The sequence below is a fragment of the Balearica regulorum genome, chromosome 4 (assembly GCF_011004875.1).
Source record: "Balearica regulorum gibbericeps isolate bBalReg1 chromosome 4, bBalReg1.pri, whole genome shotgun sequence".
Taxonomy (NCBI): Eukaryota; Metazoa; Chordata; class Aves; order Gruiformes; family Gruidae; genus Balearica; species Balearica regulorum.
In genome coordinates this window covers 68,097,965-68,120,527 of record NC_046187.1, presented here as the reverse complement: position 1 = coordinate 68,120,527, position 22,563 = coordinate 68,097,965, and the positions used below count along the sequence as shown (strand labels likewise).

At 37.7% G+C, this 22,563-nt stretch overlaps 1 long non-coding RNA gene across 4 annotated transcripts in view; it reads right to left on the bottom strand.

The window, feature by feature from the left end:
- LOC142601777 (uncharacterized) overlaps positions 1 to 19,800 on the bottom strand; it is a 50,402-nt gene extending 30,602 nt beyond the window's left edge. For 3 of the 4 annotated variants that reach the window (XR_012835398.1, XR_012835397.1, XR_012835396.1), the window contains exons 1-3: positions 19,554 to 19,800; positions 16,606 to 16,671; positions 2,079 to 2,215 (exon numbers count right to left, since the gene is read on the bottom strand). This is a non-coding gene — a long non-coding RNA (uncharacterized LOC142601777). The remainder of the gene's footprint in view (positions 1 to 2,078; positions 2,216 to 16,605; positions 16,672 to 19,553) is intronic. The other variant, XR_012835399.1, reaches the window with a different exon arrangement.
- Positions 19,801 to 22,563: the final 2,763 nt, after the last annotated feature.

Sequence of the window (22,563 nt, the reverse complement as noted above, 5' to 3'; positions counted from 1 at the left end):
TCATAGTCTGGCTTGTAACACACAATTGCAGTATCTCATAGTTTGGAAATGCAGATACTCCTCATAATTTCAAAATTATAGGGAAGATGGAAGAGAGCAGACCTGGGGGGATTTTCAGGAATGCCTGGTAATGGAAAGAGAGGACTCAAAAGGCACATGACTTTTGTTGGGGTAATACAGAGAACAGCTCATCAGTGACAGTAGTTGAGATGAATAGTTGTCAGCAGAGCTACATCATTTTTAAAATAGTCAAATTATCCCACTCAAGAAAATCCAAGGACAGCAAAACCCCTTAAGTAAAATTCACCTGCAGTAGCTGGACTGTGTACCCCATAAAAAGAAGTAGTTCTGTATCTCCCCACCTATACGGTATGAATTGGACCATTTTCTTGGTTTCTGTTACGTCTTCTACAGCCCATATATCTCCACTCACATCATGGACAACCAAACAGCAACCATAACTCCATCCATAAGTGTAACACACCAAAGCAAACACTTTGGCAGGTTTCAATCCTGCAATTGCCTCATAAAAATTAATACCAAATGTAGAAAAAAATCACTTAATTGTAGATCAGCCATTCCGATATTTCCCTGAATATTAAAGAAACGCAGTTTACAGCTACCATTTGTCACTGTATCTCACTTTCTTAAACATCCCAACAGAAAACCACATGCAGAATTACTTAAAGTGTAATTCATGAAAGCCACACCAACCCTAGAGTAATCGTTGTAACATAGGAACTTACAACCAATAAACATTGTTTAAAGTAGAAAGCTGTATGCTGGTGGCTCTGGATTGAGGTGGGAGTATGCGGGTTGCGGGTGATGGAAGGGAAGTAGTTGGAGCTGAGAAGAAAAATTGATCAGTGGACTGTAAATGGGGTGTGGAATGATTTAACTGCTTGTTTGTTTTCATTTGTGGGCTGTGAAATTTAGGAGCCTTGTCTCAAAGTTCATGAAGATCTGGAGCATGAGTATGTGTCTGTAATGTGTGTGGGTGTAAAGTAAAATTAAATATACATTGCAGGACATCAAATTTTCTTGGAGAGGAAATAAATTAGAGTCTGGTTTTTGCTTGTTCATCAAAGTAAAAATGGTGTCATTTAACTGAGAAGTTACGAGATGACACTAGTAGAAAGTGAGTGAATGAGAGCCAAAAGCTATAAATATATTACTCATGGCCAGTGTTTTACTCAGAGCTTATAGAGCAGCAATTAAAGAACGGATACATCATCTAAACGCCCCCTCTTGCGTTTGTTCTGAAAACAGCAGGTCTGTGCTCAATAGTGGGACAGGAGAAATCTGCTTTTTAATTAGGAAGTCCCTTACAGCAATGCTTGATGACATTTGAAATACTATACTGCATATCCTGACACTGAATGTAAAGACAAAGTCAAGTACCATGTAAAGATTTTTGTAAAAATGAGCTTCAAATGTGCAAAAATGTTTTGCCAATATAAAATCACTTCAGTAGAAGAAATCCTGGAGTTCTGACAAAGCTTTTCCTTACAGAGAAATCTCAGCTGTGCTTTGAAGATGCAAGATACTTGCATCTACCAGTGTATTCTATATTCAACAATAACATTATTGTAAAAGTGCAAAGTAGACAAATGACAAATGTGAAAGGATATTTTGTTGAAAGGCAAGCATAGATTACAGGGCTTTAAGGGTGCTACTCAAAAAAAGTCAAATGTGTGAGTGAAGTTTCACTAAAGAAAAAATAGAGTATATAACAGGTTCTGTTGCTGTTCAAACCTAAACGCAGAAATTGCACATGAATAAGTGTCAGATTCACATTTTGCCTGGAAATCTGACCACTCAGAAAGTGCAGTGTATTTTGTTAAAGGTTTACTGCCTGTGGCTTGAAAGCACTAATATTAAGTACAAGAATTTAAAACCAAAATTAAGAGCTGCTTTGGCACGTGTTTTTTATAGCTTGCATACTTGAGATTTATTTAAAATCTGATCCACAAACTACTCCGATGCAAACTTGCTCATTTAGATGCTGGTAGCATTATTGGTCATGTAGTAGTATCATTTGACAAAGTATTCAAAGTATTTTTGCTGTACAATATTACCTTTGCAACATTTTCTGTCACAGCAGTTAAAAAGTCTTGTACTTCATCGTATAAGCAAATGAGAGGGATAGGAGGTTGGTTGGAATGATTAGGGGACATAAACACATGGCAGGAGGCTCATAACTAGACAGACAAATCTAGAGTTAAAACAGAAGAAACAGTTCTATGTTATCAGTTGCAAGATGGCATTTCATTTTTCAGTTTCTAACTATTTGAAGAATGTCTGCCTGTGCTGAAATGTTGAGGAAATACATACACAAACAGATACTTTTCAGACAATACCAGCAGGCCTTGGCTTTTTTTTTAATTGATCCTCCATTCATTTCAATGAGGGTTTTGACTAAAAATGAGGGGTTTATATCTCAGTCTTTTGTCAATGTTCTTAAGGCCAAGGTTCTTGGCCTTAGCTCTTACTAATCCTTATTCGTGTGAATTCCTCTGCAAGTGTGGTCTGTCCCACTGTATTAAAAAAGAAAACAGAAAAAACTTCCTACTAGTGGAGTTTTACAAGACTTGGACCTGAATGCCCACTGTTGTGGCATATGGTCACTTCCATGATTCTTCTTATCCAAAAAGTTGGGAATAATTATCATGCAATTTGAAAGCTCAACCATCCTCTTGCTGTTTTTCATGGTATAGAATGTTTCATGTTTCATTTGCCACAAAATGAGCCCTATGTCTGTACATGCAGCTGTAAAGCAATCCCCTTCCTGCTTCATTCCTAACTACCCATGGAAAAGTTAAGCTCTGAATAGACAACTGCTAGCCATTTCATTACTATCATCTTCCTCACAACATTCTTTAAGAAGATCTAGCAAGAGTGAAGGCAATCATTTCTCTGTGAATTCATTCCAAAACTAAAGATGAGAGAAATCACATGAAATTTCCTAGAATCTCTGTGCTATTATCCCTCAGCTCTGTAGACCGAAAATGTCTTTGGCAGATTTTTTCCTACCTCTTTTAGCCAAATGCATATTTTTCCCTTTGATGGCGATTCATATTACAAGTAATTAGGTCTTGCTCAATATTATCTTTCCATGTTCTTCTTCATTGGCCTGATAATTGAAACTCCTAACGATGGCTGTCCAAAATAAGTCTCGCTGGTCTGTCTTCCATCATCCTAACCACATACTCTGCCCACTCAGGTCACTGGGATTTCACTCCATTCACTACATTTGGCTCTTCATAGACCTCCCACAGTCCCTTGTTCAATAGTTCTCTCCACATTCTCTGACTGGCCCAAACATTTATCACAGGAATTTATTCTCAAAGATCTTTAACTGTCTTTTGGGTTTTTTACTAAATTCCATTTTTTCCCATCCACATAAAACAACACATCTCCCAGTGGTTCTATATATTGGCAGCTTGGCCTTTCTCCGCAATTGCCTGGAGCTAAACATTATCTTCAGAGAAAAGCAACTGTTCATCCTCTGTACTAATTGCACATTTTCCATCACCAAAATGTTGCTGAAGCTTTCTGGAATTCATAGTTGGAATACATGATTTGGAAATTATCTTTAGAAATTATGAGTTTAATAGTTTTGATTAAACCTCTGTTTTTATCAGATTTTAGTAATATTTCATTCATATCTATCATAATGTTTTTATGACTGTTTTCTTTTTCCCTGTCACCTAAACAATAGTTTCAAAGCTAAAATGTCATTTCTGACTTTATTCCAAGTTTCTAGTATGAATTATGTACGCATTATCACATGTACTTATCTTCCCAGAGCTATTGTTATTTTTCCTGTTGCTGACCACCAAGTTACACAATTCCAATATTGCATATTGTTTCCAGATTAACATGGAGGTTTCCCATACAAACAATAGTTTTATTACATTTTACCCATATTTACGTTTTTTAAAAAATCAAATCCTCTAGTATTTGATTCCATGGCAGCGATGGAACACAATATGCTATAAAATTAGCCTTAAATCATGTAAATATCCCCTAATTCCTTTAGCTCCAGGCAAAAGATGGTATCTCTGAGAGAAAAGATTTTTAAAGCTTAAGGACTGCTATTTTGCATCCAAGCAGTAAAAGCCACTAAAGTATTGCTGTTACCTTTGTATCACTATTTGTGAAGAACAAAGGCCTTTTTAAGCAGTGAAAAGCATATTGGTGCAATTAAAGTCTGTTAATAACAATTGAAAGTATTTTCATAAGTCAGTGCAAACTGGGGTTTTAATCTTTGGTGAAAAGATTTAATCAGGAATTTCTAACACGCTGTAATTGCTGTCAAAACTGCCAACTTGGTAAGGAGTTAGAAAGAGAATTTATCTCCTGTTCATCTATCTATATTCTTCCCATTTGATAGTGCCTTCTAAGCTCACTCATTATCTGTAGCTTTAATTTCATTCTCATACTTGTTTTACTCTTTGGTAGAACTCAGTATGATTACAACTTCTGTCAAGTCTTAAAATTAGTTAGGCTGTAAGAAATTCCTGTTTGGAAGTACACTGTGTTGTAAATGAAAGTGCAAAATATAGGCAGTAACCAAGAAAGAAGCAAAACAAGATTCGGCATATAATGCAATGAAAGCACGGGAAGGGTGGACAGAACTTTAACAGGGTTACATGGAAGCTGACTGTGGAAGAAGTTACACTCTCTGCTAAACATTTTGCCAATGGAATAAACAATCCCTGACATTTGGGAAATGGACAGCAGCACACAAAAATGCCAACAGACTCACCTAAAATAATTTACAATTTTATATACTCATATAAAGAAACTGCTTTTGTTTGCAGGTGTTTTGTTGGCTGCAAACCTCTCCTATTGCAGATTGCTGGAAAGCTATCAATCAGCCTATTTTTTTTTTCTTTACATGGATAAGAAGAGACTTGCCACAGAAAGCTTTTGCCTTACAGAAGGTCTTTCCCGTGGCATTTTGCCCAAGCTTGATGTTGCTAACCCGCACTGCCCGCCAATAGGCATGTTTGTCTTCATGTGGGCCTTCAAGCCAATTTAAGCAGAGGAGGAAAAGTGATGGAGAAACCCTGGAGGCAGCTTCCCTGTATAAAAGGTTGGTGGGAATCCTCCCTTTACTCTGCCTTTTGTCTGTCCTTCTATGTAGAGTGTAAGACCTTTCGACAAATGACTGTCTCTGCTTACAGGCCTAGTCTAGAGTCCCTGAAGTAAACAGAAAGACTTTGATGGTCTTCAATAGCACTTGATTCCCAGTGTGTGCATGTACAAAACCCCATCTAGGTCAGGGCATGTCAATGCTGTTGCAATTATCAAGAAGTTAGCTGTAACTCTGCCACGATGGCTCAGTTACTGTGTACCCAAAGCAGAGAACGTATTATCCAGGCAGCAAATCCACCCTGTATTTACAACACAATTTTGGAGTGCAGGATGAGTCTTTTTAAGTCTCCAGGTAAATACATTATCTTAATTTACCCCTTAATTTGTTTAAAACTGGATCTGCCCTTCAAGAAATTTAGCATCTGTGTCAGTGTTTTCTTTGAGTCTGGTTACACATAATGGTAATCCAAACACATTAAGATTAGGGCAGTCTGGCACCTAAATAACTTTAACTCTGCCCTTCAGTGATACCACAAGTAGAGAAAACATAGGATTGGGGAATCTCATGTGCTTTTAAAAATGAAATATAATCTAATCCAGGACCACAAATACAAAATGCTTTAATTATAATCATATAATTACCACACAGTTAAAGATGTTTCAGAGCCTTAATCTTCATTGCTTACCTTAATGAGTGGATCTCTTTTAAGTTTAATCACATTTTCCAGCTTTGACTTTGATGTAATTGAAACAAATCTGTACAATATTTTTCCTTGAATTAATTGTTTTCTTGGTTTTAACACTGTCTTAATTTAGTTTTTTATCAGGGCATACCAAGTAATTGATTTCTAAAATGAGTAGCTATGTGCCTAGATCAATGGAAAAGCTCATTTTTCAAGAGATTTATACAGCATGTTAGAAAATACTTTGCTTCAGTTGAATTAAATACCCTAGCAGTAGGGTATACTGGGGAATTACTGAGCTTTATAGCTCAGTAGATATATCTTCATGTACAATATGTATATGAATATCTGCTTTTAAATAAAAAAATTCTAATACAGTTTTTCACATTATTTCATTTTTTTACAAATCTCCCAGTATGACAATGATATTAGAATTTGATCACATGGCATATTTCATTAAATACAGTTCTGAAAGCAGAACACAAAAAGTAAGTGTTCTAGCAGGAAAAACTGCAATTTATATATATCTTTATCTTAGAAGTACCTTGTCTATGCTCTAAGTAGGTTAGCTTTCTGTATGTTGCTACAAATTGCTCTGTCAATAAATGCCTTTGATCAAAATCTAGGGAGGAGCACCACCCTTTGATTACTCTATCTCCTTCTTAAAGCCACTCAATAGTAAAGGTTGATAAGAACAGAGATAAAAGGTTAGCAACTGCCTCAGATTTGGAATGTAATTGAAAGCTAAGATACCTACAAATCAGCAGGGTGCTGTTTAATGTGTAAAAAAATAGGATCATGAACAAGGAACACTAAGAGTATGTGATTTGCATGTTACGGTTATGAGGGCTATCCTTGCTTGTTATCAATGTTGAATGACTAATGATCAAGCACCGCATTTTGCGAAGGTGGTAAATTAAAGGTGGAATTTTTAGGACAAGTCATTGAAAGATTTATATGTAAAACTGTCCTAGATATACTTTTTGTATCAAAACCTGTCAGTCTAGACCCGATATGCAGTAGCAATACCTACATTTGTGGAGTCATAGTCAACAGAAACTGTAGGAAAATGTAAGGCTTAACTCGCGCAGTGCTCTCAGGTCCTGCTGCGGTCAAGAGGGGGAGCTTGCAGCGATGGAGCCAGGTGTGTGAGGTGAACAGGGAGGGCAGCCATTGACAAGCTCCCTAGAGGCTGTGGTAGTAGTTGATATCACAGAACAGTGCCTCCCAGTTGAGAAAATGATGGTGACAATGACGGCCATTAGCAAGCCTCTTTTAGAAATAACCCTATGTAGACTTCCTTTTTGCCATAACCATTTTCAAAGCAATTGCTATTTCAGTATGACTCAGCCTGCGCCACTCCATGGCAATAGTACCTTACTCTCATATTGTTCCGTTACTTCGAGAGGGGAAATTCAACCTCAGTCCAGTGAAACTTAGACAAATGGTAATGTCTACAAGCCTGATGTGAAGCCGATTGTACTGTTTGCTTTAATGTTTTGTTGAATCAGGATTAGACCAAAAAAGGAAACAAAGTAGTATCTCAAGATTATAGGGGGGATGGGAAAAATAACTCAAGCTCTAAATAAAGACACACAATTCACTGAACTATGTAGAACGTATCTAATGTTGGCAGAACCATTTTACAAGTGACTGGGTTGTAGGAAGAGCGATGACCATGTGAATAACAATTTTCTCTGTTCGTGCTGCTCATTCTCTGTTCACTTTAGAACTTTTAAAGTTAACTTAAAACATTTGAGGCCCTTCCTTTTTGATTATGTAAAAGAAACAAAGTATACTTTAAGCTAGGATATGACTCTATGCCTAGACTAAAGTTTCTGCAAGAGTTTTCCGTGATGTGTATATTGCTTCCTTTGACTGGACACTAAGAACCGGTTTCTGGGACAATTTGTGTTGAATATGCTGGAAGAGACACTAGTATGGCTGAGCAAGTGGTTATACCTAAAACCTGATCCTATCCAGTACTCCATACTGAGACAAAGCCCTGTCTGAGACCGAGATTGTCCCTGCCTTCAGGCACTTTCTAGTCCATTCTGGACAATTATTCAGGCATTCATAAAATAGCATTAAAATTAATACTTTGTTTATAAATACATGTTTTCAATGAAGCTCACACTTATTTCTAGGCACTGGGAAAGATCTCAGGGTGATTGTAAAACATAAAATATATCCCTAGAGTGCAAGAATGGGAAAATAAAAATTAACCCGAAAAGAGGACAGTAATATGATAATTATCCTTAAATGGTAGATGAGCTTGTTTTAATTACTAGCTAAATAGTTATTAGCTATTCTACATATATAGCTAGCATGTAGTTACTATGCACTAAAGACTGGAGTAGTCACTGAATAATTGTATTTGTTTTATTTAGTTGAAGCTCATATACTCAGAAGCTTTGCTTGTCATTTCAAAAGGACTAGAAGTTTACCCCCAGCTTAGCTACCTCACTCAGCTCCCTGGAGAAAGTGAGAAACTGCAGATGGGATTTATCTTACCTAAATATAGCTGCCTAAATGTTAGGAGTCTAGTCTGCACCACTTACCCAGACTTCCTGTGTAGCCAGTGAAAAACTACGGTCATCTTCTTATGCAATAAATTCCATCTACCTCAGATGCTTTATTACATCTACAGCTACATAGCTATGAATCTATAGCTATGCTTTCCTAAAATGTCATGGAGGATGCACTGTTTCTTCCAACTTCCTCTCAGCCTGCAGAACACTTCACTCCAGGATGCTTCCTACACTGCTGTGTTTGTGAGGTTAGCTCTGTATGGCCCTTTCTACCTAGCTTTTATTTTCAACAAATGCTCTGACTTCAAAGAAACCCTGTTGATTTTCTTTGTTACCAGATACAGTCTATGAGATGATTAAGCTGGAGTCAAGCACAAATTGCTAAGTGGGGCAAGGAAGAGCTGCAGTCAGCAGAGTGAGCACATGAGACTGCAGTGATTGCAACAGCAGTGGAGCAGAGCCATGGTCCAGGCATTTGGGAGCTGCATTTTCTTGTTTGGTCAGAGACCTAACTGCTGAGAAGCCATATGCAATAGTTTCTTAATCCATCTCTCCACTGTAGCTCTGACTGTATGAATAATTATGTTCTGTTATAACATACTAACAGACAAACAGATAAGTTTAAAGCTTCCTCCTTAGTAGTGATTTCAGCTAGCCTGTTTGTTTGATTTTGCCTTAAACAGCCTTGGAGCCATAACAACTCCATGGGACAGTAACTGCCTACCCATACACCATCTAGCCTGTTTCCTTAATTGGAGCTTCTAGTTGCTGCTGGGAAGAAAAAAAAATTAGGAATTCTCACTGTTAACAGCTTTCAAAGTTAAGAGCAATCACTGCAAGATAAACCTAAGAATGGGTGGTCAAATCATCAGGGATTTATCTGAATGTGTTCTAGTATTTTGAAATTATCAAGAAGAAATAATCTAAGATGTTTGTCTGACTTGCCAGGAAGTGACTACATAAGGCTGAATTTAAATGTCATGCACTTGTTCACTGTGAGTTGGAAAAGAGTTTGATGACTTTAGTGTAGTTTGATGTTACATCTAATCTTACAAAATTGCACTTGTAACCCTCAAAGGGGGTTGTCCTGCTCTTGCATTGCTTCTTTCATACGCTCCCTGCCATGTCACTTGCCTTGGACCTACCAACCAAGTGACCTAAGGGTGAGTTAGTGTGGTTTGCTGTTCTCATGGAAAAGTAATCCACAAAAAGAAAAAAGCAAAAGAATAATTTTCTGTTGCATCAGTTCACTGAACCATCTCATCCTCTGCTAGAGCTTACACAAAGAAGGGGAAAAAAAGCAAACGGTCTGAGAAGGGAAGGTGACCAGTCATTCTGGAGGAAGTCTGCAGAGCTTTGAGTACAATGAACCTCAGACTCTGGTCTTACAAGTGGTTTAATTTGATCAAAAATGGACTGCTGCCAAAAAGCCCTATAGCAACCTCCATGCTGCTGGTAATATGTTTCCACGTCATCCCTTATGCTGACCTTGCATATAATTGTAGCTGCGCCAGGTACCTTATGTACAACAAAACTGTTTTGCAGTATCAGCAAGTCCAACCACAGAATTTTTTGAAAAGCAGCATTTTCTGAATTCGTTTTGGTAAATTAAAATTCAGCTATGTCGATTCCCCCATTTAGATCATTGAGTAGTTATCTAATTGCTAGAGCTGGCACAGGAAGAAATGTCAAGGTACGGGCTCAGTGCAGCCCCTTTGGTGGGTCATTCCTAAATCACCTTAAAGCAAATGTGAGATGTGATACTACACCCAGGCTACAGTGGGTATCAGGTTTAGATCTAAAACACAGAGAAGACAGATAAAATACCATCTGTGTTGCTATTTTGTTACATCTTTTTATCCCCTTTACCTGTTTTCTGCTTTTAAGGTTCGTATTCCGTGCAGAAATAATTACAACAGCCATTCTGCTAAGCTCATTTTAGGCAAGTGTTTTCTCTTTCTATACTGCTGTAGTCGTTATTCTGAATGTCAATAAATAATACACACCATTCTGAAGATAATTTCAGGTTTTGATCTGTTGATTCAAATAAAATGTGTCTATAATTAGCTTCTAAAAGGAAGCATTATATGTGCTGGGTAAAAAGTGCCATTTTTTCAAGCCTAGAGAGATTCTGTTCTGCTAACAGAAGAGGCTGTGCATAAATCCAGCGTGTAACATACATACCCAAGGGACTCAGCTGTACACTAAATGTGGACTAGAGGCCCACAGCTTCGTGATATATTTTTGTAAGATGTATAACCTATTTTTACACCATGTATTTCTTCCTTCTTTCCATTAAGCATGAGGCATATGTATGTGATCTCTGTAGTGTAAAAGTTTTATTTCTCTTATTTCACACTTTCTCAGGACCTTCGTCTTAGTCATCTTTGATATTTCTTGCAACTTCAGTCTCTTCAGGGGACAAAGAGGCTTCATCTTCCACTCTGCTGCACCATCTTTGCTTCTGGTTGTCGCTTGCAGCTAAAACAGGTCTTTAATTTTCAGCAAAACTTCTGCTTTGCAAAACCTGCAAGTTTTGTCCCTCTACTGAATATAATGATCATCCTCAAGCATTTTAAAGGGCGATCCTTGTGTGCAGTTCTTTCAATACTTCTTGCCTTTTGCTTCCTATGACAACATGTTGTAGAAAATAAGCATATGCCAGTATTGAAAAAAATAACTGCATTCTTAAAAAATATAAATAGTACTTTCGAAGAGTCAAGGTACTAAATACAGTAACTCTCCCATTACATAATTTTTAAAAAAATAGAGTAGGAAATCAGTAAGTGTTGTGAACAAAAAACTAAGGCACAGAAATGTCTTGGGAAAAAAATGTCTAAGATGAAATCCTGATTCTTTAAGAATCCATTTCCCATTGATTCCTATAAGGCCAGGATTTTATCTCGAGCATTTATGCTAATTATGCTTACTATTAAATCCTTTCTCCTCATCATGAGGCAGTAAACTTTCATTTTCTCTTTTCCTTCTTAGAGAAATTTGGGGATGCACAGCATTCACTCCTATAGATTTCAACAGCCTCCAAACCAGCAGTCAGCACCTTGTGAATGATTTGGTCACATTTTGAAAAATGCTTGATCCCAAGTTGTTCCTTGTATTCTCAGTGGCAATGGGAGGGAGGGTTAAAATATGACATTTGGAGTTTACCTGCAGATTCTCTGTTGCACAAGCCCCGGAAAGGTACTTAATGCAATGAGCTACTTCTAGTTCCAAGCATCTGAGATCCTTCCCATTTTTAACACATGAAAGAATAATGTGGGACCTTTCATCTTTATAAACTTTCATGGTGTTCATTGTGAAACAATTCTAGGGAAACCTGGAACTTGAAAGTGGTTAATGAGGCTGCCATGCTGCCATTAATTTATTGGAGAAGCACAGAAGATGACTATCCATAGTAACTACGGAAAGGATGCAAGACACTACCCAGCCTCTTTCATCTCCTCAGAACACACCCTAGAGTAGCTCTAAAATATGAATAGTGGAGAAAAATTAGGCACAAGTCAGGTATCTATACCTCTTGATTTGCAGTGCAGTGTAACACCCAGAGGCTTAATGTTATATTTCTTAATTTTTAAATAGTTAAATAAGCTATTGTCAACTGAATCTGCTGAATCCACAGAATACAGAGGATTGACAAATATGTGAGCATCCATTCTTTTTACAAAGAAAACTACAGAATTATGTCTGTGTTTGCAAATCAAACACAGGCCTAGGCTGCAGACGTATGATCAATCATGATGTTAAATTATTACCATAATCCTTAGGACAGTTTTGGCTTGTGCCAAAAAACCCCCAATCTCCCAAACTGCATCTGGGGCAATGACCATTATCAACAGATAGTTTGGATTTGGCCCCTTGATTCCAACAGGAGAATTCAACCACAAAGATGTGAGCTGTGTCATACCACTTAACTATGAGGCCAGAAAACAGTTTGTGGCCTGTTTTATTTACTGGAATAGATATGTACTAAGTGTGTTGAAAGAAAAGGGAATATATTTTGCGATGCAGCGTAAGAAGCCAAAAAGACTGATGCTTTCACATTCTTAAGCAAGACAGCTACAATTACACACACACACACACACACACTCCATTAAAATTAAGGTGTATAAAAATACATGTTGATGTATTGTAATGTAATGTTTACATTTTTGTTTGTATTATTTTCATTGTTAGAATCTTACTCAAAATATTGTTTTTGGTAAAAATATATCCTTGTCATTTATTCTGGTTTAAAAGCTAAAAAGTTTATCTTCTCATTTGCATCAAGAATATAACCTTGCCTAGTTTTTTTTCCATCACATTCCTTACAATTTGAAATGTGGAATTTGTAAAAATGTTTGTGATCAGGAAAGCTGAACTTTAAAACAGCTTCTGTATCTGTCTCTATGCATTTTTATGTGCCTTCAATTTCAGACAAAAAAACCTCAGAAGAACTGAGTCAAAAGAAGCAAAGTCCTGCTCTTACACAATATCAGCTTCCTACCTCAGTGGAAAAAAGAAGTCTCCATAGAGATTCAGAAAAAGATCAAACCAAATTCTGGCAGTCGCATCACTTATCATTGGGTATGGTGCAAAAGTTCTAGGTTATTCCAGTATCAAAGTGGGACAAAAAAAAAGAAAAAACAAAGCTATAAATAAGCCAATATGTAATAGTACTAAAGAAAATTCAAAGAAATTACCAGCTAATGTGTTATACCTGTATACAGGAGTGTTAAAACTGATTTAATTTGCTTTTGTAAATAAAGAATAACATTGAAGCATGTATGTTTATCACTTTTGAAAAGATAAGTGTTCCATCTGACAGTAGTCTCTGCCTACAAGGCTGGGTTTTTATCTCATTGTATATTTTCCACATCTAGTAATCAACAGTGATCCTTCCCATGCGGAACAGTTTTGGCATAATGACTTCATTTTAATCTTATTTTTAGCTAGCTACAATTGCACTTTAGCATATGATTCATAAAAAGCAAAATTAGGTTGCCAGGGTCTGGGTCTTAATAATCAGTTTTGTAATATCTGCTTTCCTGTACTAATGGTTCAAATAAATCATTGCTGAGGTGGTGGAATTTAATGCTAATAATCACCTGTACGTTTCCCTCCTCTTACCTTTTAGCACTTGGGAGGGTGAGAATTACTGCTGTCTTCTTCAGTGCATAAGGTGAGAAAAACCTGGCAGTGTGGTTATGTACCCATAATGTTGTTCCAGCTGCAAGCGCTGATGTATGATATGCATACGTGATAAAATGTCTGAGAAGAAATATAGTCAGACAAGTCATTATGCAAGCTGTGGTTTCACTTAACCTTTTTAGTCTGTGAACATATTTGAAGTTTTCTTACAGCAGATTTAATAAATTCAAACATCCCTAGACTTCCTGGCCACCATTGTCCTTCACTGGTATGTAGATCTTTGGGATTTGAATAGCTGGAGGTAACTCACACAGTCTGTTCATGCTACCTTTGCTACTTACATTTTAATCCAGTATAAAGCAAATAAACTTTCATCTTCTAGGCACTTAAGTTAATTACATTTAGCCAGAATCTCAAGTACTGGAATCAGTTCTATATACAGCCATTACAAAGCCAAACATCATAAAATCCAGATGCAAAAAAAAATGGCAACTTAGTCTAACAAATTTTCTTTGGCGTGAAACATAAACAAAACCATGTTGACCGCGGTAGGACTTCAGATGTCAAACTGTTAATTAGGGTTTTAAAATAAAATCCTATTTTACTGTGATGGTTATATACATGTACATTATTACTAAAATGTACTTTGATTCAAATATTAGAAGGTTAGTCTAACTAGTATGTTGAATCTCTGAAAGTTAGATACCCATGTGTTCCATTTCCCAGAATAGTAATCATAAGTTATAAAGTCAATTTCAGTTTAATTTCATACTGTCTATTATTTTTTCCTTTGAAGGGATTTTCTGTATTTTCATTTCTATGCCACAAGTATTGGGGGAATTACTGCTTTTTCAAAAACTATTAGTAGAGATAATAATTATAGTCATTTTTAAATCAATCCAACTTTTAACACTTGAGTTAACCCTACAAATTTATTTCCGTGTCATACTAAACGGTTGATAAAATAAAACTAAAAGCAAGAGCTTATAGAAAAGTGTAGGAACATAATCTAGCTGCCTCATTTTTGGCAAAATAATTCATTTATGTGCCAGATGATTGTGTGATATATTAACCTCTTAGTCTTGCACAGGTACATTAGCACCCTGATTTGGGAGCATATTACTCCATTCTGCACAGTGAAAACTGCTTTTAATATTCCTTTGCTATATGCAATCCAGTAACAACATATATTAGTTCAAGGTCCAGAAAAGATCATTTTAGCTTTAGAAAGCTTTGCAGAGAGTGTAAAACTGCTCCAGCCTCAGTGTTCTGATTCCCAAACTCACTCTCTAGTTCATACTGCTGTCCATCGCCTTAGGTTCATTTTATGTTGTTTACATAAAAGTAAGCCCTAATTATTGTATGGATTTTATAGGATACATCATGCACCTCATTTTGGTGGTAAAAGTTCCATTTAAGATAATTTGGGAGTTTTATATCTTATTTATATTAATTCATTGTAACTTGTTTACCACTGGGTTCATTTAGTAAAAGGCGCACTGAGAATGAGTGTGGGGTTCGGTTCCTTTTGTTATTAGGAAAGTAATCTGAAAAATGATCATCTGGCAATTCCTGGAGGCAGCCTGCGAGCTCGTCTGCTTTTCAATCATTAGGAATCCTCAGTGCCTGTGAAGCAAACGTGACACCTAGAGTTCATCAGGGATTTCCCATCATGTCATTTTCCATCAATGGCAGTTAGTCAAAATCAAAATTTCTCAGTGGGATATTTGCACTAGTTCCAGTGAAGGTGCAATTCTTGTTCAAAATAAGAGAAGGAGAGTAACCCACATTAGACTAGAGAGAATAAGATTCAGGATCTAACAATTTTTTTAATTTATTTATTTAAACAGATTTAAATATGTCCTATAAAAAAAGACTGAGAAGATGCACTTTAAAAGAAGCAGATGGTGGAGTCATTCACGGGGGATTTTGAAGCCTGAGGCAGGGCGCAGATACAGTAGGACAAGCTGAAAATGCCAGTACTCCTTTTTGGCTGCAGACTATTGCCCCAGAGCTCTGCTGGAGGAAAGAATCATGTTCGTGCTGCCTCAGAAAAAGCCAGTTAAATGAAATTGCTAGTGTAGGTGTTTTGATATTGTCTGACACAGGCTAGAGAGGGCTTTTGTAATTCTTCCTCCACCTTCCTGCTGGCAGAGAGAAGGGACATTGTGCACAGCAGGTGTTGCTTGAGCTGGAGGACGCTACCTCCACCGCTTTAGATTCAAGTCCTTTACATCTCAAGCAGAGCATGGCGTGGGTTTTCTCATAACGAAGGTTTAGATCCTAACTACTGGTTCTCTCATCTTTTTCTCTGTGAGATAGGAAATGTCTTTCCTTATCAGTCTTACCGGTAACCATCATGTCACAGAAACTGGCAGTGAAAGCATTGAAGACCAGAAAGGCGAGATACTCCAGGATTCAACTCTGCTTTCAACTCTGTCATCCAAAATGCTTGTTAGTTAAAGTTTGGCTAAAAGCAGCCTGAGCCAAACTTATAAGTGGATTCCATGATTTCAGCATCCAAACACCAAATTAAATGACAAGCCTAACTTGACCAGTCCCCTAAGCTCAATAAACTTCTGAAGTGCATGAAACTAGCTTTCACTGTAACACATTTATTAAAGACTTTAAAAAAAGACTGACCAAGATTTGTTGTAGTTGTTATTGCTGTTGTTACTGCTGGCATTCCCTGAAACATGATTATTTTGAGGACAAAACCCCAAACAAAACCTAACCCATCAAAAAGAGAGTAACAATACTGGCATTTTGAAAGTAGCCAATGCCACACAGATTACACTCCAACTTCTTCACAGGGGATTGCCAAATCTTTTTAGTGTCTGGGGGGATTCCTTCCTTCACCTAAGTAAGCAATAAACCAGCAATACAAAGTTTACAATGCAATTTTAACAACCTGTGTTATTTCTTTTCCCCATGGATGCTGCAGGTTGTGAGCTTCCTCACAACCTGCCTGTGACATTAAGTTCATACATTTTGCCTAGGGAAAAAGCTAAATATGCTTTATTTACACTCTGTCCTGTTAGCACATCTCACACTCTAGTATACCTTGAGTCTAAACATTTTAAGTTTTGCCTTTCCTTGTGTTATAATTTGTGCCACTGTGCCTCAACAAAAGTTATACTCACAGGAAAGGTGTCCGTATTATCCACATCAGAGTAAGCATGACTTACAAACATCTTCAGACATACCACCTATATGTATTTGAGGAAATCTGAATGTAAGTGAATTTGAGTAAGTATAATACCTTACCTGCATAAGAAATCTACTAAATATATTTAAAATAATTACAAATTTATATAATTGCATTGGTGCAAATCTTTGCTAAATAAGCTTAGCTTTCATAAATAAGTTAGGAGAGCAGGTCTGGCATTTCTTGGGTCAGTACAGATTTTTGCACAGTGAGGGTCTGAATTAGCTGATGTGTGTAGGCCAATCTCAGTGTAAACTTGTAATAAGTGATGACATCATAGGTTTTCAAATGCATGGGTAGCTCTGGATTACTTAGTTTCCACCAAAAGTCAACAGCAGTTAGATGACTAGCTTCCAAGGTGCAATTTATTTTTCATAGCCATTAGATTTCTAACTTACAAATACATTTTAAAGCAAAATGAAAGTCATTCTTCTTTCACACACTGCTCATAAACTTCCAGCTTGATTTCTCCCATGGAGAAAGGTGGCCTATGGGGAAAGACAGGGTCTGTGACCAGTGTGCAGTCACTGTAGAATTAAGAGTCTGGTTTTAATCTAAGTATTTGATCATATTTGAAGTATGATAAGCTATACAGTGCCTTTATATGAAATGATGCTGAGGCAGTATTCAGACACCAAGGAGGTCTCTTCTAGTCGTGCATTTTGTTTTGGAATCAATTTGATGTTAGCATACATTTGCCATAACGCTTCATTAGAGTGAAAATTCAGAGGTTATAGTCTCCTCTAAAGTCAGGGTTCCCTGATGTAGCAAGGTCACATCTCTTTCTGGCTCACTGGGCACGGTGCCGTAAGAACTGTCTGACACAGGGCATTCACGGCCATTTATACTGGAAGTTCAGCCAGTGAAGGAGAATCAGGCTTGAGTCACACAATTCCCATGAGGCAGCATGGCAGTTGGAAGATAGACGTGGCTGCAGGCCAAGACTAGGCATTTGGGTGCATATCTGTGAAAATGTCTATGCTTTAATGTTCTTGGCATTAGTGACACTGCATTCCAAAATATATCGTTAATCACAGAATCACACAGAATCACAGAAGTAAGGCCTACTTCTTCAGATGTCTGCCCTAATGAGTTACTTGAAAATATAATTTCCAATAAAAAGCTAAAGAGGGAAATTCTTAATGTACTGTTGAGCCAGCCATGTACTTCACTTCTATAACCAGAATGACAGAAAAAGTATCTGTCAGCGTTTTCTTAGATACTTAACACATTCAGCTTTTCCAAGTGATGTGGCTATCTCATTGCAATATTTGAACTCTGTTAAGAACGGCAGTTTCTTCTAAGAATGGGAGTGAACTTTCCTGGTTTTCCTTTTCTTTGTTTTTCCCTCAAAATATATAGTTTTAGTGAGGGTCCAGTGGGCCGTTAAGGACTGTCTTTATTTTGGCTTTCCTTTTGACTGAGCTCTTTATAAGAGATGATGTGTGGTTTCCCTTCAGAAGAAGAGGAGTTTTGTGACTAGTTAAGGGCAAAAAATTGAATTTGTTAGTGGTGCATTCCACACTTTTATGACTAAGCCCGTAGCACATGTCTATGTAACTGGTACATAACATGATACTAAATCAGCTCGCATAACTAAATTGCAACATACCATTGATTTTAGTCACTAATAAAACACATACATGTGTTTCAAGTGGTTTTAATTATCTGTTTATTATTAAAGTGTGTTTTCTCTGCTGTGTTTCTATAAAGTTTTGATGTAAGAAAGAATTTTGCTTCCAAATTTAAGCTTAACTGTATTACTTGAGACATTTTTGGACCAGGCTAACAGTGACAAATGGCCGTTTACCAAACTATTGTTCTTTAACTTTGACCTCTTAAAGGTGCTACAGAAATCATGCCTGAAAGCTGGTGTTCATGGAAAAATAATTAAAGGTCCAACTGATTGCATGATAGGACTATGTGGTTAGCTTCACAGAAATTAACCACTTCTTGAGCTGAGGCCAGAACAATCTGTAAGCCTGAGTAGCAAACTCGCAGGAAGCGGGCTCTGCCTCACACTCTTTTCTTGCTGATCTGATAATTCCTGCCTCAGTGATTCACTGTCCTCTGCTCTTCATTTTGTTTTTATCCCTTATCTGGCAGCAGAACTCTAACTCGCTCCCATTACTCTTTTCCTCTCTTCCTGATCTTGCACAGCACAGTATGACTTAGTGGCCTAGATGCCTTCCTGCACCATATATGTTTTCTCCTTCAGTTTTGCCATTTCCCTAAGTGATGTTCTTCAGAGTAAATCTACTTCATCCCAGTAACTTTTTCCACATCTCTGACCCACTCCTTAAGCTTTCCATCTTCCTATATTCACTTGTCTCTCTCGTCAGGTGGCATCTCACTGACATCTTTGGCGAGGAAATCGGCAAAGGCTTCTGGTTTGTCTTGCTTTCTCTTCTGCTCCTCAACGTTCTCTCCTTTCGCTGTGCTAGCTGTCCTCCTCTCAGGGCTCTGCTTTCTTCAGCAACCCCACCCCATCACTTGAATACCCTCTTCCATTTTATCCATTACTCTTCCCATAGCTTTTGCCACTTGCCCCTTTCAGCACAATCTTGCTTTGGTCTATCCCACAATCACCTCCCCCACCCTTGAGTCTCCAGCAATTGCCCTATTTACTTTTTACTTTATAAGTTCACTGAAAGAAAAAAATTAGTTTCTCTTCTCTGGTTCCATCATAGAACATCTTCCAGCCAACACTTTTTGTATGCTACCAAAATGATGATTGCCAAAGTCTTTTCAAACCTTTAGACCACATATCCTTATCCTGCTTAGTACCTCTCATTCATTTTCAAATATTGGCTCACAGATGTGAACAGGAACATAATGACACTCAGCGGTTTATACTCACATAATATGTTTTAAAACAAGTACCTTCATTTCTTTGCCTGCTTTGTCCATTACACTTGGGAGGAACTATCCACAACTCTCGACAGGACACGACTTCTTCACAGTGTTCTTTTTCCTTGATGTCTGTGGATAATTGCTAGATTACTGACCTGCGGAGACTCTTACTTACCATACTTTTACTAAATTCATCTGATATTGCCTAGTTTCCTTGACTCATTTGTCTGAATCTATTCCTTTGTCTTATCTTTGGATGATTTTTAAGGCAAGGCTGTGGTTTTTATCCATTCATCATAGAATTCTTCCCACAGTGGGGTCTCAGCCCATGACTAAGGCACTACTTCATTTCAGTAATAACAGCCATACCTTAAAGGCTTAACTGAATTACAGCTGTATCTAAATGCACATAATTGTTAATAAACCAGACTCCTATTTTTATTGGAATTGTTTGAATTTAAGGCCTTTTTCAGTAATTTACTCTTCTTTGTAATTAAAGATAGTGAGAAACATATGGTTACCCTTTTTGATCTGAGCAGCTAGCCATATTTTGAGATCTCATAGGTTATTCCCATTGGATGGAGAAATTGATGGGGTAAATTTTCTTTGATGTTTATTTCTGGTTATTTCTGAGAAGGTTTCTTTCCAAGAAAGAAATTCCTGCTTTTTTTGAAACTATCAGGATTCAAGGTACCAGAAATAATACATCCTCCAATCAGTACCCAATCAATAATATATTCTGTAGACTTCTCCTGGGGCTTATACTAGAATTGATTCTTTTTATGTCTTCTATCTATTTCTGAGCTTTGCTCCACTTCTCAATTTGAACTCTCTTCTCCACACACATATACCCATGCATGTGCAAGCTAACCAAAACTGCTTGACTATTTTTATTTGAATTTGTGTTTTGAGTCTGGAGACTGCTGCTTGTCTACATGGAGGGATTGGATGACCTCTTACAACTATTATGAACAAACAGCAAGTTCATCTCTGTCCTGATAATGCATCTATTAAACTGAGGTTTCTTTTAAGAACTGTATGCAGATGAGTTTACTATGAGTTTTCTGAAAAGATCTGTAAAATCCTGACAGATAATAAAACTACTTTTGTATTTTGGTTTTGTAAACTTCTGGAAAAACTCTTTCACTCAAAAACATAAAAGATTTTTCATGGATCATTGGAAATGCAACATTCACACTGAGAAATTGAGATATCTCAATTTTAAAGCTTTAAGAAAAAAAAATATACAGTAAGATAGATAATTTTTATAGGAAGTCCTTTACTAGCACTCACTGTGCTCTGCTTCAGAACCTGTCAGAAACCCAGCCAGGACCTTTGCATGTACCTGTAGGCTTTGCTGTTTGTGCACTTTTGGAAGACTCAGTTGTGGCTATATGGTTACTTCATGTTGATTTTGTGGTGAAATGAACAAAAGACTCATCACAGACTTTATTAGAAACTGTAAATAATGTAGCACAGGCCTTGCTAAACCAGTTGTGCCAGGTCCTGCACGTGGGTCACAACAACCCTTTGCAATGCCACAAGCTTGGGGAAGAGTAGCTGGAAAGCTGCCCAGCAGAAAATGACTTGGGGGTGTTGGTTGACACCTGGCTGAACATGAGCTGGCAGTGTGCCCAGGTAGCCAAGAAGGCCAACAGCATCCTGGCTTGTATCAGGAATAGTGTGGCCAGCAGGACCAGGGAAGTGATCGTCCCCCTGTACTCAGCACTGGTGAGGCCACACCTTGAGTACTGTGTTCAGTTTTGGGCCCCTCACTACAAGAAAGACACTGAGGTGCTGGAGCGTGTCCAAAGAAGGGCAACGAAGCTGGTGGAGGGTCTAGAGCACAAGTCTTATGAGGAGCAGCTGAGGGAACTGGGGTTGTTTAGCCTGGAGAAAAGGAGGCTGAGGGGAGACCTTCTCACTCTCTACAACTACCTGAAAGGAGGTTGTAGCCAGGTGGGTGTCAGTCTCTTCTCCCAACTAACAAGTGATAGGACAAGAGGAAACAGCCTCAAGTTGTGCCAGGGGAGGTTTAGATTGGATATTAGGAACAATTTCTTCACCAGAAGGGTTATCAAGCACTGGAACAGGCTGCCCAGGGAAGTGGTTGAGTCACCATCCCTGGAGGTATTTAAAAGATGTGTAGATGTGGTGCTTAGGGACATGGTTTAGTGGTGGACTTGGCAGTGTTAGGTTAATGGTTGGTTGATGATCTTAAGGGTCTTTTCCAATCCAAATGATTCTATGATTCTATGTGTAAGAACCATGTTAGGTTTACCCACATACTCCATAGCTAGTATTTTGCTGTCACTTTTTATTAGCATATTATAACTACCAGTTATTTTATAAATGTAATATGTGGTGATACGTTAAAGAATGCATAATGTATTTCTGTCAGGAAAAATACTTTTCATTTGCCTTATTTTTTTCTTTGCACTTCCACTTCTGAATTTGTTTGTATATTCTGCCGTACATACTCTCTATGCAATAACCTGTCTCCCCGTGGCAGTCTTGCTACTGTGGGGGAAAAAGCTAATTGGGGACTTTATATGAATACTTCGGGTCATTTTCCTTGGATCTTAGTTCATACTGAGATGCCCTTTGCTGCTTTAGTAATCCTATTGGAGCATTGTCATTTCAGCTTTTTTATGCCCCCATAAGTTTCCCACCTTTGCTAGCTCTGACAAATTAGACTCAGTTCTACCAACGTTGAGATTCATTGAGTAAAGGAACATATGAATGGGCAACCTGATTTAGAGGAGGATGTCCCTGCCCACAGCAGGGAGTTTGGAACTAGATGGTCTTTAAGGTCCCTTCCAGCCCAAACCATTCTATGACGAGTCTATGAACATGCCTTCACAGACATGAGTGTGCCCTGTCCTGCTTTTGAGATGGCTGCTTACGAGCCTGCTCCAGTCAGAAAGCTAGTTAGCTGTATTAGTGCAACGTGGTATCTCAGCTAGTCAAATTTGCTGAGGCTGGTATAGTGTTTTGGGAATAGTGCTCCTTAATGCAGTTGTATGGCTCCTGGATTGTT